The 17,289-nt window shown below is 43.2% G+C and overlaps 1 protein-coding gene across 1 annotated transcript in view; it reads left to right on the top strand.

Annotated features, from left to right (window-relative positions):
• Positions 1-17,289, top strand: part of Camta (Calmodulin-binding transcription activator) — a 1,815,113-nt gene that overhangs the window by 1,293,061 nt on the left and 504,763 nt on the right. The window lies entirely within an intron of this gene.

Consider the following 17,289-nt stretch of genomic DNA (forward strand, 5'->3'; position numbering starts at 1 on the left):
TTTGCGTTTTATTTTGTCTTTTTAAAGACTGAGGCTAGGATATTTTATGTTACAAAGTAATTAATTCCCCACTTCTATTAATTTACTATGCAAATTGTATTATTAATATTTCCGAATACAGGTATATTAAGCCATGAGTGAATGCATATTTGAAGGTCTCTCCCAAATCGTTCGTGCGAATCGGGAAAGTGAGATAGCACGTAGATATTGATTTCCTTTAGTAACGATATTAAAGCAAAATCCACGTTGTAAACACGAGAATTAGTGGAATAAGGTCCAAAATGCTGTGTAAATGCGTATTGCAATCTGATAATAATGCGGCTCTACAATTAATATCAATAAAACATTGGCAATGTTGTATGTATCTATTTGGTCATAATTTCTCGTGATATTATCCGTTGAGGCCTTTACAAGTTTGTTCTCGAAAATGAGCAATGCGATAGCGTAGCACATCCAATATCACTCCACTCAAACGCGTCGCCGTATTCACGGTTGCCAAATTGTTAAGCAGGACTTTGCAGCGCAATTGAAAATTCAACTTTATTTTCGGCACTGCTAACGGCCACATATTTTTCCTCGATTTTGGTGACTTCAGCTAGTGTCGTGATTGAAACCACATAGCGTCGATCCGTATGGGCGGCAGTGAGTTCTGTTACCACCGAAGAAATATGTAACTAAAATAATTTGTAGTATTTCATTATATTATTCGCGTAGTTAATCGCAATAATCGAAATATCACCTGAAATGCACAGAAGTGTATTTACAAGCTATTGCTTATATTTTGAAATTTTTCTCAGAAGTATGTCACATGTTGTTGAAAATTTTAAGAGGAACTGGACAGACGTTTCGTATCAATTGGTCAATTTTTTGTCGTACATGTTCCATTGAGTAGAATCACTAATTTTCTATACTTTTTTTGCTTCAATCGATGGTGTGTCACCCAGCGAAGTCTCATGTTGGACCTAAAAGAAAAAGATACGTATGACCATTTTTTTGTCACATTGATCGTATTGAGGGAAAGATTGAGAACCAAATCAGCTAACGTATAAATGAGTGAAGAGTGATTGGCTTGAGAGAAATACCCTAGGATAATGAGTGAACACATTCGAAGAGACATTCAAGCAATATTTGGATCTCAGAGACATTGGAGTCGTATGAATAAATGTATTCAGTTGACCGAGTCGTTGGTAGTATGCAAGAATAAGACAGAATTTAAGCAATCAGTGAAAGAGAGTACGTTTTCTCTCACGTCCTGAACATCTTCCGCGTCACTATCCCGAAAGGGAACGGCAAGAAGTGTGAGCAAGGCGTATGTGACGATTCTTCGAGGTCAAGGAAGTAGAATTTACTGGACATTTTCACATAACTTCGACGCATAACCGTTTTCTATTTTGAGCCACGCATTTAGCCAACGTGTCCCTGACGAGGTATTTTGTTTCGTCACCTTTAATCTTTCCTCCTTTTGTCTCGCCATCAAGCGTCCCCAACGAGCAGAAAAGTCCTTTCCGCAAATATACTCGTTAAAATCGTCAGCAAACAATGAATTAATTTCTTTCTGAGTTTTTTTTCCGGCTCTCATCCCCTCCTCCGTCCAAATTCCCCCATCGCCCGCGGGTGTCATCGTCGTTGGCGTCCTCTCGTCTCGGGTATATAAGGAGTCACGGGGCGACGTTTCTTTCATCCCCGAGTGTGTCCTGCGTGGCCCACGGAAAAAAATAAAGCGTGGAAGAAGGGAAGTCACAAGTGGGCGAGAAGGAAGGGGGGAAGCAGATAGGGAGTAATACGACTAAGGGGGGGCAAGGGGAGAGGGGCCGCGTCGAAAGGCGTGCGAGAAGGGAATGAGGGGGATAGAGTGCGTGGAGCCCAGCCAGGAAGGAGGGTCGACGCCGACGAAAAAGACTTTATTGCTCGGATTCCGCGAAAAACTATTCTTTGTTGTTCGGACACCGCTTTAAAATGGCCGCTCATTTGGCATCGTCAAAGGCGAGGAACAGTAAAACTCGCGGCAGCAGTGAGGTCGTCAGGGGAATAGATTATGGCGGGGATTGGGGAAAGGAGAAAGAATGATTTGCGGGAGAAAGAGAGAGAGAAACAAGAGATAAGAGAGAAGAAAAGGGAGTGGAGAAGGGGTTGGAGCGAGGGGAAATGACTCGAGGGAAACGGCGTGAAATGTTAAACTCTTTACTCAGCCATTTTTTAAATGCAATTTCAACCTCGGATATGCACGATGCCTGCAAACGTCACGGTGCTCATACGTGTAGTCGGATGTGAAAATTAATCTCTGTGGTCAGTGGAGATATAAGAATAATTCCGTACGCTGGCATTTACATGGATGGTCAAAGTAGAATGGCAATGATTTGACGTCGTTGATTCAAAGCTATGTCTTAGCCGCTATCTCATATAGGAGATGATTACAAATATCACTAGTTTTTCCGTTGTGAATAGTTCAGAAGAGAATGACGTTTGTTTAATTAATGACAGTTGTGCACTCTGAGCATGAATTTTATGTTTTCATATCATTGTGTGCCACAACAATCACATCAGTTGGAAAACATATTTATAACTTCATTATAAACCACGGCAATAATTGGGGTCATTTAGTTGGAACAATAGTACGACTACCTCATCCGTCCTTTGAAAACAAGAATTTGTGTATGAAATTGTTATGCCGTGTCGAGCGTATTCCATGGTATCCATTCCCTGTGAAGTTATCAAGTTAAAGCAATAGTTTATTTTCAAGGACTCAGAAGAAGGTTGATATTTCACTTGGATTTTTTAAATCTCGTAAAGTCGTAATTTACAGCTGAAATGAAAATAAAATTCACAGATGATTGCGTCCATGCAATACTAATGTATAAAATGCTTAATTGAAAATATATTTTAAAATAAGTTAGCAAGATAAATTTGGAAAATAAGTGTGAAACCTATGGAGAACAAACTCCCTTTTTAAGTTTGAATAAAATAGGCAAATTTTGATATTTAATGTAAAAAGGCAATTTTATATGAGTTATAATAATGTTTTAGTGTATTTAATACAAATACTTTTGACAAGATTCCAAGTTAAATGCTACTCCAATTAGACAGCCTTATTATTTAAATCTGAAATTAAAATTTTACATTAAAATAAAAAATGGAAATAAATAAAACTGCCCCACACTGTGAAATTCTTTTTTAATTATTAAATGAATGTTTCTTACTTAAAAATCCTGTCCTTGCCAAAAAAAACAGTGAAATGAAGACCGCAGACTTAACGATGAATATTTTCAAGATTTTTAGGACACGGAAATTTGAAGTTAAGTGAGAATCCATTTTCGATATTCTTACTTCAGATCCTTCCCGGTGGTATTAATTAGGGGATTTTTTCTAATTTATGACAATAATTTACGAGTAACTTAATATGACGTAATTTGTTTCATTTTTGGAGGCTATTATGGCGATTATAATAGGCATCGCAAATTCGTTTGTTTTTCCTGACAGATTTTGCCCACGCATCTTTTTACTTGCATAGCGTTCGGTGAATTTAATGCGGAAATTTTGCCAACAGTTCACAAAAGAAGATTTTGTATGTATATATCAATAATTCGTGTCGTTTATTATTTTGTCATCTGCTGGTTTTTGTTCGTCAACTAGGGTAGTATTTGCATAACGTTTCCCGGATAATTCTAAAAGATTTATGTGTATTTTTATTCCGTCTTTCTATTCACTCATAAGAAGATTACTATAACCTGGAGAGTTTGAGCACCAATTAACAACGACGATTTGGACCAGGGAGTAATTTTAACGTCAAAATCTCTTTAAGGAGAAAACTGACAGTCAAACATCCACCCATAAAATGATGACTATTTTCCGGACTCACAGTGTGGAGTTTAATTACAAATACAAGGGCATTGTAATTTGAAAACCATTTATTAAAAATAGGCCGTTTTTATTTTCGCTTGAATAATGAAAAGTGTAATCTGCTTGTTTGTCCTAGAATCCACCCGGCGTTCGTTTAGAAATGTAAAGGTAAATACCGAAATGAATAGGAGTGGTGGACCAAAGAAACTGTTGCTACTCGAAAAACAAATAATTACTTTGATATTATGTGACAAAAATTTTTGTTTGTAATATTGTTTATATATGAAATGGTCCATGAGTGTATGTGCGCACGCGAACTCGACGCAAGAGGAACTCGACGCACGCACGAAGAGTAATACATGAAACATAAATTAACCGGTCGAGAACTGTCTCTGAGTTAAGAGTGACTCAGGCAATGAATATCAGCAAAAGGGAGGAGCCGGTGATGGGTGTTTTTCTGTGCGTGTGGCAAGAGTGAGAGCGGGGAGCATCACATCGTGGGAGGAGGGAAATAAGGGTACTGGGAAGGTCCAGAGGGGGGCGGGAAGCGAGGGATCAGAGGGGCGCTGGAAGAACGGGCGGGGTGAGGATATAGTGTGAGCATTTGGGCTAGCAGGGGGCGTGAGTTGAGGGAGGAAGAGGAGGATGGATTGGGGTAATGTGGTGCGGTAGGGTTATAGCCCGTGTCCAACGAGCTCGCTGGCGACAGCGGTCTGACTTCACAGCTCTGTGCATAGGGCGTGTGAGGGTTGCGCTGGTGTGAGAGTACGGCCAAGTCCCCGTTCGCAAAACCCTCCTCACCTCTCCCTCCCCCCAAAACTCCCCCATAGCCATCTCCTCCTCCTTCCTCCCCCACCTTTCCCCCACGGCCGACCCCACTCCACTACCCCCCACCCACTGGGGCGTTATTATGATTTTTGGAGTGTTCTCCAGCGCGGGATCCGCCGTGCCGCCTATAAGCTTCTCTTCCTCCCTTCAACCTCCTCCCCCTTTCTAGAATCTACCCTCCATGTCCGTCCCCTTTCTCCGACCCTCCCCCCTAATGCGCCTCCATCGACGGAGAACGAAAACACTTTGCTTGAAATACGTTCAGTTTGGAGAATTGTCGAAAATATTCGCAATCCCCGGCGTCTAAACTGGTGGTGTGGCCAGGATTCCATTCGGGAGAGGCCCATTCTCGTTAACGCACTCTGGTGGGGGAGAGAGGGGGCGCGGGGCTGGCAATGTGGCCAGCGGTGTTTATTATGGGTTTTCTGTCTCTTCGCAAGCTGGCCCTGCCCTATTTGTCCGCTGCCTCCACAAAGCCTCCCTTTCCCTCCCCCCTTGCATGAGTTTGCCACGACTCTCCACTTCTGTCGGCAGCTCTTGAGGGGAAAAAAAAGTAATTCTAAAATATTCTCGTGACCTACAGTGTCCTCCTCTAAACCAAACGATCAATCGATAATAAAAAAAATGAAGTGTAACTCGGGGTAAAAATATAGACAGCCGATCCTAACCCTTTTCTCGTTCTTCTCTATGGCGCCCTAGATATATATATATATACCCTAGGATCTATTCAAAAGCCACGCTTCCTCGTTGCCACTCCCCTCCTCCATGAAATTTTACAATGCCGCACAGCCACCAGCTGAAGAGACTCTCCGTCCATAAACCGACGGGTTGGGGTGACGGAGGAAGGAGTTATAGAGAGGGAGAGAGAGGTAGAGCAGCTTTTGCATCGCAGGCTCCGTGCCCTAGCACCCTAACCTTCTCCTCCTCCTCTTTCTCTCCTCCCCCTCTCCCCCGAGTCCCTATCCTTCCCTACACTACAAACAGAAAGCCCCGACCATTCTCACTCACCTGCCCCGCCCGCCCTTTTGCTGAAACCCTATTCGCGAAGTCACAAAAGCCAACTTCAATTGTCACTTGACCCGGATTTCCCTTCTCCTCTAAATCTCTCCGTATTTCCCTCGTTCCTCCCAAACTCCGCCCCTTCCTCCACCATCCTCATTCTCTCCTCCCTCCGTCTCTATTTCTGTGTGTGTGTATATATATATATATATATATATATATATATATATATATATATATATCGTATATATCTCTCTCTCGCTCTCTCTCCAATTTCCTCTCACCTCTAGTATTTCACTCTCCCTTTTTATCCGACGGTCCCAGCCTCCCGTTTCCCGCCGCGACTAACCGTCTCCGCACGCCATTTTCCACGCCTCCATTCCTGACCCCACAGCCGACACGAGTCAACCGCCAGTTAACGCAGGGAGCAAAATGAAGTACGCATTTGAGTATTCCTCGCGCATTATTTTCTATAATAGGGTATCGGCTTTGTCAATTGTGTACCATCCCGACGAACCGTCCACCGACCGCTCCGTGCTCGACGCTTCATTCTAAACCAACACTGCTCTTCATTTAAACACGGGAGTAAAATAAATGGTGCTGTTGTTGTATACATTTTCGTTTGCACGGTACCAGTTTGTCATTTGTTTGTTTCCCATTCCAATTCATTTTGTTGGCATCCTCCTCCTATGATTTGAGTGACTTTGTTCCTACCGCATCCGAAACAAACTAACCACCAATTTACCTCTTTGAGCGAAAAGAATTTTTCGAGTGGGATCTTTAACAATATTGTTTCTCGGCCTCAGTGAATCACCTGTCGTGGTTTTCTTTTAAATAAATCGTCAGAGTTAAATTCTAAAATTTTCTTTACCTATCGTTTTGATAGAAACCCTTCGCCAATCGCTTAAATTCCATTTTCGTCTCCTGGCCCAAGTCGGTACAGCCCATCTCTGTATTCAGTCCTTATTCAAAAGAATGAAAACTTTGTAGGGCCTTAGATTTGGCATAACCTAAGGTACAAAGCAAATTAGGATTTTTATTTGACGATCGCATTGTTTTGATAGTTCTTTAATTATGCTATAGCCGTGTTTGGCAAGTAAAAGAAGTGAATTTTTCTCTCTGTCGTAGAAACTCTCATGCAAAACATAATTTGGAGATTTTTTTAGTATCAGATAACAGCAATCATATGCTGAACACCAGTAGTTACTGTGGGTATAATCTGTGCTGTTGAATAATCGTTGGATTTCATTAAGAGTGGTTGACGCCGATTTGCTTTGCCCTGCATCTCTTAACCAATTAATTATATGCGGGCCAATTAATTATTTGACTCTTTCATTGCGGAAAATTTCTGACCGAATTTTTACGGTGGTCGTCTGCTTAAAAAGGGGACGGACCCCGAAAGTCTAATTTGTTCGTCTCAGGGGCGTATCGAGTCCCTTTTCGGTGCAGCGCACATGCACTCGGCCCCCGACATTGTTTCACTTTTCGCCTTTTGATTCCATTCATCGCCTTCCACTTTGTTCTCTTGCATGAGTGGATCCTTAAGGCACTTCCGTCTCTCCCTCATCATTGCCTTATTCGCGTCGACGACGCGCAGCTAAATCCTTTCTCCGCCACTTCCCCCCTCGGCCTCCCTCCTTCGCTTCACTTGTCCCTACAACCGCGGTAGCGAGATATCTTTTCTTTTTTTTTATTTCCTTTCCCGCCCGCGTCACTTCCGTTTCACTCCGTCGTGAAGATTACACGGATAATTAAACAGACTTAAGGAATGAGCGACCCGGTAAATAGCATCTAAGAATTGTGTTGTTGGAAAGAATGATGTGGCTGCATTTCCATTGCAAGATAATATTAACCAAGCATAAGTGTTGGTGTGGTAAAAGTGCGCCACACCTTTTGTAGTAGTATTCCTTTGCTAGTACTGGTTTTTTCAGATAGATTGGAGGTAAAGTATTTAGTGTTTTAGTACAGCAAACAGACAATTTCGTCTTTGACAGCAGGTATGATGCCCGAGTTAAACCAAGGATGGCAGTTCCAGTATTCCTGTGTGATCATAGTAATCAATCTAAACATCGGGGTGAGGTGTATTTCTTTTGTATTATTATCAAAATTTTGTATTTATCCATTTTCTTCATATGAAATTCCCCCAATCCATGCTACATACAATGTGTTATCATTTGTATTTCATATATTTCGCCTAAACTTCGTTGGCCCTATAGCCTAGAGCCATAGAGCTGTCTGCCTGTTTTATAGCACTATTTTTTAAGTATGAATAATTTATTTTGTATTTAAAATTGGTATTAAAATCAAGCACCCCTCCACCCCCGACATAATGTATGGACGAGATTTTTCTCATTTCCCAAGTTAAAGTAAACTTCCAAATACAAACGAGTACTCTGTAGCCTTCAAAACAAATAATTATGTTAGTGCGAAAGCAATCCCATCCATAAACATTTATGGACATATTCTCCACGATCAACTCATTAATCATAGATTCGGCATGAAAAATATTAACGCTTTCTTTAAGTATAGGGAGTTATCTGATGACCAGATTTAATAAGTTTGGGCGTGGAATAGCTCTGTGCAAGTGTTGGCTCCAAATGACTGTATGAAGATAAATTAAAAAGATAAGAAAATCGATTCACTCGAATTCGAAAAATGCTTCGCCATATTCGTGTTTAGATGATAAGGAGCAAATGGAGATTAAGATTCCAGATAATTTGGCGCAAGAGGCAATGGAAATAAAATGTTAGACTCGTCTATAATTCCCAAGTCGGAAGTATTGATGAATGGAATGGAATAAAAACTTGTGCGTCTAAAATTTAGCATTTAAAACAGAACGTGTTCTGGAATATTTTGAGATTGGCAATGAAGTTTAATCGACTGTGATTAATGATAGTCCGACAAACGTTTTGTTTTCCGATTTCGTATCGTAGTTGATACGTATTTAATTGACAGAAAATTAAAATTAATGCTCTCGGCTTTGCCTTAATAGTATGTCCTAATTCCAAAAGAGGGTGCTGAAGGTAATGACTTCGGTAACAACCTTTTGGTATGTGTAGAAGAATATTCCTCAAAATGACATCATAAAATGAAGGTCATAGGTTCGCCTTTTATTTAAAAAAATACTTAAATGAAACTCAACACCGTGGACTGTTCCTTAAGCATTTATTTACTGCTATCAAATAAGTCAATAAAATAATTACGGAACTGCACGTCTTAGGCATAAAACGTTGCCTCAACATTGCATTTCAGACTAATTATAGTAATAGTTCTTCTACGTCGTGGGCTGCTCCTTGAGCATTTCTTTACTGCTGTCAAATTATTCCGTAGAATATTTACCGAACTGCCCGCCTTAGGCATAAAAAGTTACCTCAGTCATGTACTGCAGACTTATAGTATATTGTAATACTTCTCTTGCTATCTCTCTTCCTCTCTACAACTTCTTAAGACCCGGTTTATCTACGTTCCGACAGCCATAGTTATCCGGCAGGCGAAGTTATTCACCGGATAACTCCAATGACACTGTTTATCAATGTCCCGGCAAGCCGTCTCTAACCGGAAACTTTTTCGGTAACTTTTACTGCACTTTCGTGCAAGAAGCGTTGCAAAAGGACGGCGACGTATCGGCGGGATAAAACTTTTACCCACAATCACGGGTACATAAACGCTTCTCTGTTGTTGTCGGCAAGACGCGCTTATCTGCAGGACTATTGTCATCTAAATTTTCGTGAGACACAAAATCCAGCCTAAATCACTTTCTTTGCTGACATTTGCGAGCGGCCCTACTCTAAATGTTGACTTTGTTGCATTTTCCTGCGTTTAAAATTGATTTTTGACCAAAATAACTCTGACATAGAATTTGGGATCCCAACGGTAACTTGGTTTTACGATGAGGAAAAAGGATAAATAGCAAGGATGGAGAGAATGAAGGCCTTGTTTTTTCGCAAAAAAAAAAGAATTTCCTAATTCTGAGGGAAACCACTTTTTTATTCACCAGATTATTGCAAATTTGAACGTAACAACTCTTAAACCACATAAAGGGCGTCTTTAATATCGAACCATCCTCATGTTAATATTTCTTCGCATTTTGGATCAAGAGTTATTCATCTCAAAGCGTATATAAAAAGGCTATGGAATCGAGAGAATGGAGTGAAAAGTGATGGAAGGGGGGAGTTGCCGAAATATGAGGGAAGATAGAAGTTTTACGTGCTTGCTTATCAAGTAAAGAGGAAAGAAGTTTCATCCCTCTCCATATAACACGACCACGTAATTTCGAACGAATTCCGGATGGCGGGAGGAGGAAAAGGACGGCTAAAGAGGGAGGAACCGAGGGAGAGTTGTGGGAGAAGTAAGAGGGAAAAACGGACGAAGGATGAAGTTTAAGGGTTTCTTACGAGGGGTTAAAAAAAAAGAAATGAGGCGGGTATGTAGGTTGAGGAGGAAATTGTTTTAGCTGTCCTCCTTCTATCTCTCTTTCTCTCTCTTTCTCTATCTCCCTCTCCCTTTCTTAAACTTGTAATGGAGAGAGAGATCAGACAACAGGCAATGCCGTGGGAGGAAAACTGGCGTGGAAAAAAATGGGAAGATCCTGGCCGCACCGAAATGGGACAGGAATGAGAAGCGATGTCGGGGACAAAGGTTAAAGGTTAACAGTGCGTTTGGCAAAGGGAAGGATCCGGGAATGGGAAGGAAAAGGCGGACGGTTGAAAGGATGGTGGCGGCGACGGGGATAGTTTTGTGTGCTCCCCTCCCTCTTACTCCATGAAAGTTGGCTTCAATCTTCCCGCCGCCCCCATCCCTCCCTCCTACGCTTCGCATCCTCGATCCACTCTCATGAGTTCGCATCCCAGTCGAGGAGGGCGTGGAGAGCGTTCGAGAGACGGATGTGCTCGAAGATTGAAGGGAGAGGGGGTTGGGAGGGGAGGTTGGGTGGGTTTCGGGGTGGAGGAGGATGAAGAAGGGAGGGATGGGGGAGGAGAGGGACTAAGGGTTGGGACGTCGCGAGGGAAGATAGCCGAGTAAAGTGGCGCTGCGTGCGGGGATGAATGGGCGCTCTTGGAAGAGCACGCACATACGCACCAAACAAAGTGAAACGGGGCCCGGCTTCTCTCTCTCTCTCTTTCTATTTCCTTCTTTTCTTGTCCTCTTTTTCCCTTCCTCCCCCGGTCGTGGACGAGGAGGATGAAAAATGATGCGAAAGCGGTCTTGCGCTTGGGAGGCGAGCGAATGGAGATGGATGTACGAAACTGGAGGTGAATGCCCCGGCTCGCTGTAGTCGAATCTGCGAGGCTATTTAGCGGGGCATTTCCAAGTCAAGAGTTGTAAAAGAGAATGGAAGCATTTTCACATTATGGTGATTACGAAGGAGTGGTCAGAAACAAGGATTCTGGTGCCTCGTTGTGGGAATGGCCCTCTAATCTACGAGGCTATGCTTGTTATTGGTGTGGGGTAAACATGTTCCAGCTATATGCGCGTGTTGAACTACGGGGGCAATGTGTGGGTGAATGTTAGGGTGTCTCTCTTTCCGACCGAGGTGTAAGAAAAAGTAGCGGGCATTGAGAATGAAAGACCGAAAGGGCAAGAAACTCCATTTACAAGGAGAAGTCGCGTCACTTTCTTAGGCTGTAACTAAAATCGTTGGTCACTTATAGGTTCATGTGCAGATATAACTAGGCTGTAATATGTATGAAATTCATTTATTATCACCGCAAAATTTTCTCTTCATATCAACTGATGATATAAATCCACCGAGCACTTTCCTGGTGATTTTTAGTGACAAACTTTTGAATCTGTTGCTATCGTATTACTCATTTTATGAAGAAACTATGGTGTATTCTAATTGCGCGTTAAGAAGTCTTTGTAATTTTACTCTGCAAATCCATTAAAATCGTTCCAGGTTTCATTGCTGAGATACCAAATGTATTTTTGCGAGGTTTTTAAATAAAAAAATCGTTTTTAAATTTCACGGAAAACTTATTTCATTCACCCAAAGTCACGTTCACGAATTACATTACTTTTAAACACAAAAGATTAAAACTGGTGTGCAGCCTCGCAGGGTATTTCGTCGAATTTGCCCAAAGCATTACGGCGACGGGTTACGTAAGAATAAACGCACAAAGCATTGCGGTTAACGGTTAATCTTCTCCGTTGAACGTTAAGTGAAATGCTTCAGGGGGGTCGCCCATTTCTCTTCATTTGGAATTCCATGCAAAGTCAAAGAAGCGCACGGATTCCTTTCGACGGTCCATTCAAAATATTCATGGAATATAATGGGGTCAGTAGGAATCCTCGTTGAGGGACGCGTCGCAACTGGGAATGGAGGGAGGGGCGGAGGTAGGGAAAAAGAAGTGGGCAAGCGAAATGGACGGTTTCCCGGAGGAAAATAAAAGTAAGGGTGGAAGGGGAGATCCACCATGAACGACATTTCATGCGTCTCTCACCGGACGAGGCGTCTTTAAACGCTGAGAGGTGGGAAGGGAGAAGAAGATCGGGTGGTCCAAGGATGGCCGGGTTTCGTTCCGAAGTTTCAGCTTTCCAACCCATTCTCTCCCCCTCTCCCTCTACATACCTCCCCGTATATGCCGTCACCCCCCCCCCCCCACACTTCCTAATCCGTCGGCCTTCGCAGCCCCCAACTCCCCTCGGCCCATCAGTAAGAGAGCGACGCGCGCGGGTTGGATTACTGTCGAGCGCTCTTGGGAGCTGTCGTTTTGGGCCTGCCGTGGACAATGCAGAGCGGCCTAACGTTCGGACAGTTGATGGGGCGGAAGGAAGTGAGTGCGGACCAGAATGGGTCGTAGAGCGACCGACCTCACGCCGCCATCTTCTGTGAGCGGAAAGAAACGGGCGCCAGAGGGTTGGAGAGAAGCGGCTTCTACTCTCCTCCCACTCCTTACCCCCTCTCCTTAACTATTACCTCAGCAAGCCCGAGTGGATAAGGCGTCACGTGAATCGAGGGTTACTTACTTCAATGTGCCCGGAAAGACGACGCGAAATAATAGAATTCCCATTGGACCGTATAAGTATTAAGCCCTAAGCCCGCCCCGATGAAATGAACTCCTTGTGGTATTTCGCCAACCATTGTTTCCCGGCCAAATTCGCTTATACATCGAGTTGTTTTGGTCGCATGTGTTTAAAGTGGCGTATTTCATCTACTATATATCTACAAAATATCCCGCAAGCTGTCGCAAGGACGTGTGGCAGGGGGTGGTAGGTCACCAGCCATTCTACATACATTTACTCTACTTCTTCATGCACCTGGCATCCCGCGATTCAGATCCAGGTCTTTGCTAATTACCAGTATTTCATTCATTCGGTGGTACTCATGTTTAGCTCGCGTGAGCCGATCTCTAATCACCCGTGAACAATCAGTTTCCAGTGATCCTCAATCCAATAAATTAATAGCCAGTTTAGGAGTATACAAGAGGGGTCATTTAACCTAATTAAAATATACGATTTCAAGCTTTGGGAATAATCATTGCTGTGTTATCGTTGAAAAAAATAGCATATAAACTTTGATATTGTAGGCTTTCTACTGTGAAGAGTATTTGCAATCGTGGTTCCATTCCACCGGAATGAATATATGCTGACGTAAAAATAAAATGGAGATGTTGTAAAATGTAAACTTTAAAGCGTCAAATTTAAGCTGATGCATCAAATGAATTTGCATGATTAAGTTAATTTGAAATTTTACCAAGATGTTTGGTTCCACATTAAATAAATTCAAAGTGTACTGGTGACAAAAAAGAGTAAATTGTGCCTGTATAATGCCCTTGAAATAGGAAAATCAACACTATTACTGTCTAACATGTTACTATAAATCTTAAGAATGACTATAGAAAGTAAATTTTTAAATTATTTGGTTCTTTGTAGTATTTTAAATACAATATAGGGATAATTTAAAAACCATAAATTACAGGTTGAAGTTCAAAGTGTAGCCGTTGACGTTAGAAATCAAATTCCAGTGTCTACGGTTACAGATTGACTAAAATACTGAAATCCAAGTCGCCTATCAATCTTAAGTGGTAGGTAAGGTGAAAGGTGGAAGATAAAGTCTGTGAAAGCGGTTAATGGCTTTAAATTTGCTTATAAATCTTCCACGTGTATATTAATGGAGCAAGAGTTATAAATCGGCAGTGAAAATTGCCAGGTTTGAATGATAAGTTTAATCAATACTCTATTTCAAGAGCATTCAAAACGGAGGCTAAAAAATTATCAAATTCATGATTGGTTTAGTAAAGGGCAGAAATGGTTTTATGATGCAGGTCGTGGTATAGTTCAAAAAATACCGATTGCAAAAGCTCTTATCGAAAATGCCTATTTGCACGGAGAAAGCAAATGACTAAAAGTAAGAAAAAGTAAATTCAAATATTATCCTTTGGTAAATAAATTCCAACGTGAAAAAAATACTCTCTTTTTTTCAAAAATATTGGCAATTTTCATTTAATAGAGAATTCGTAGAACCGAAAATGAAAAGATTTTTTTCAAAAACTTAAATGAATTTTAACCGTTAGCGAATATAAATGTGGGCACTAACCAAACTAATATTTTATGGTACTCCGTCCTTGGCTTGATATTTTGGTTTCAATTGGTGTATATTTAAAGACAAATTTTTGGTGTTATTAAAGTGAATATGGTATTATGCTATATGGTAGTGAATATGGTATTATGCTATATGGTAGTATAGCTTATGATTCATTTTCATAAGTAAAATCAGCGAATTAATCTCTCTTATGTTTATTTAGCCATAAACATTACATCGCCCGATCAACATATCATCCAAATATGTTTCTCGGGTGTCCATTTGTAAATTGGTATGGCATATTATTATTTTATTTTATGTGTCATAGCTAAATGTAATAATTTAAATATAGGTATTATTCTAAGTTTGTGATTATAATTAACAAAAGGGTTCAGGCTTTCTGTATTTTCAGTTTGTTTTAAGTTAGCCATATCATGTTCCTTAAATCATGGTATCACTGGTCATTGTATCTTTATAGAGTATCCGTACAACTCTTATGAAATAATTGATATTTAATGGACCAGATGCCCCACTGAATTTTATCTGTTAGTTTAGAGAATAATTGGACCACGGATTAACATAAAATCGCACATAGCTGTTTACATCAATACAGTGAATTTCACTAATAATGCATATTCGAATTCACTGAACTCTTAATCAAATTATCTAAATTCCCGTTCCATGCGAAAACGGGAAAATAAAACCGACGCAAGCGATTAGACGATTGGAAGAGACAAACGAATCGTCAATTAAGTTCTTAATTATTTCATGAAAATAACACCCATCGCTGTGCTAATAATCCATAGTGTTAGAAACAATTCTCCCGCTTGCGATTATCTCCTGCAGTTGTCTTCACTCTCAGGAACCACTTAAACGCTTACGGGCCTTAATTAGACGGCGGGATCCCTCGCTTTTGAAAGTTCATTGTTCATTCCCCTTCGATAGTGGGGAAGGAGGAGATATCACCTCCCCCGCACCCCGATCCTGCTTTTTCTCTCCCTTCCTCATCCGCCTCTGTTTCTCAGCACACTCCTTACCCAGGGAGGAGAAGGGGGTAAAGGGAGGCCTCACCTATTTTAATTTCCTTGGGAGAGGCTTTTCCGGGACCTTTACCTCCCGACTGCTAACTCCCCCTGCCCCTTCCCTTATTCCATTCCCAGGCGTTTCCTCCTCTCCCTTCCCTCGTAAATCCCCCACCTCCCGCCCTTCCTCTCTCTCTCTCTCTCCTCCAGCGAAGGCTTACTTTCCAACCCCTCACCTCCTCACCCAAACCTTCGTCCGCGCGCTCAGCCCTCCCAACCCACAGTCTCCCTTGCCTCCACCTCTCTCCCCCCCCCTCGTGGGTGGACTGCCTCTCTCTGCCTTGAGAAAACCTCCTCGGCCAAACTCGTCAGCCACATCTGCGCTCCCCGTTCTCCGTGAATTACCGACGCAATTTGGGACTTCCCCACTCGCGCCCCGCCCTTTCTCTCCCCTCTCCCGCTCACAGGGTGGAGAAATCGGCGTGGTTTTGGAGGTGGGGATGAGGGGGTCCCGACTCCCCCGCTTTCCCAACTCTTCTCCCCTCCGACATCCCTCCGATCCCTCCCGTAACCACCGCTCGCCTGGCGGCGCCTCCGACTCTTCACAATCCTCCAGTCTCCCCATATCATCCCAGCCGCACCATTCACGGCTCTCCTCCGAAAAACTGCCCCCCCCCCCACTGCTTTTCTCTCTCCCAGCCCCAATTCTTCCTCCCTACCTCTCTCTCTGCGGAGCCCTCCGTCCCCGCCAGGCGTCCGTCCCGCGAAAAGGCCGACACACTCGGGCTACGTAGGTTTCTCCCTCCATACCTCCCACTCTCTCTCCGCCACCTCAACCCCTCATGTCTTTCTCCCACCCTATCTTCTGAAACCGCAGCCTGAAAAGTCAGTGCGGACTCCTCCCGTCATGAAGGTTACTGAAGTCGGGTGTGGCAGCAGTCGAAGTTCATGGTGGAAAAATATCCGCCATCCTCAAATGCCTTATCTCCGCTCGTTATTCCCACTGCAGGAAGGCCTTCGGCTACGGCAGCTCCCTGTCAGAAGACTTCCCCAAGGTTCCCTAACTGTCCGCCTGAAGTAGGCGTTTCTTCAAAAAGTATACGGTGAGCACGTTCCAGTTTGGAATGAACCACCGGATGCAGATCAGCTTGGTCCTAGTGCACACCACCCCTGTTTTTTTCTAAACATCCTCCATTCCCAAACGGAGATAAACCCCCATTTCACTTTCATACTCCACGTTCTTACTTGGATGACATCACGAGAAGCAGGAGTGGAAATGATCCACGGTTGGTGGTCGCAACTCCCTTGCGCCTCCCGCCTTCGAAGTTGTGTCCGCAAGCGGAAATATTATTCCGAGAGAATCATTAAACGAAACGTCCATATCATTGGTAACGAAAAATGTCCAAGGAAGACGGGTTCTCAGGAGGGAGGTTTGAAAAGGGTTGGTGCCGGCCGTTCCTTCGCTCCCAAGGCAACCCGAAGGGGGGAAATCTCAAGCCAGCCACCCTCAAAGCCCGGGCTCGCGAGAATGGTTTTTGTCCCCTGGCGTGGGGCGGGTGATCTTGGCGAGGGAAATTGGTTGCCGGCTTGGCCCTGCGAAATCCCTTGATGAAGCCTTTAAATGCGAATAAGGGTGCGGGAGAGTGTCTCGAGACGCTCTCGGGAAAGACGGGGGTGCACGAAGGGAAGAGATGTGGTAAAGGACGGGACTGGAGGGGGTTCGGGAAATACGGGGTTGGATTGGAGGGCGAGGTGAGAGGGCGGAAAAAGGGTCTCAGGGTTTAGGGGAATGGGAATGGAGGGGGGTAAAAGTAGCAGTTCCGAAGTCGGAGTGGGATACTTGGAGGGAATGGGTTGTGAGGGGGTGGTGTGCGGGTTTTTGGGGTTTGGAGGAGGAGACGAAATGGAGTTTTGCGAGACCAAGTGGAAGATATTGGTTCCCTTGTGAGCGCATGTGAGCTTATACGCGTTTCCGTGCACTGGGTGTGTGCGCGCGGTCTGGTGTGCTCTCCTTTCGTGGCGGGGGTTTCGTGGGACCGCAGGGGTTAGGGAAGGATGAGGTTGAATGAAGGGAGGGGGTGA

This window comes from Hetaerina americana, unplaced genomic scaffold (genome assembly GCF_022747635.1).
Source record: "Hetaerina americana unplaced genomic scaffold, ioHetAmer1.1.p SCAF_4, whole genome shotgun sequence".
Lineage (NCBI taxonomy): Eukaryota > Metazoa > Arthropoda > Insecta > Odonata > Calopterygidae > Hetaerina > Hetaerina americana.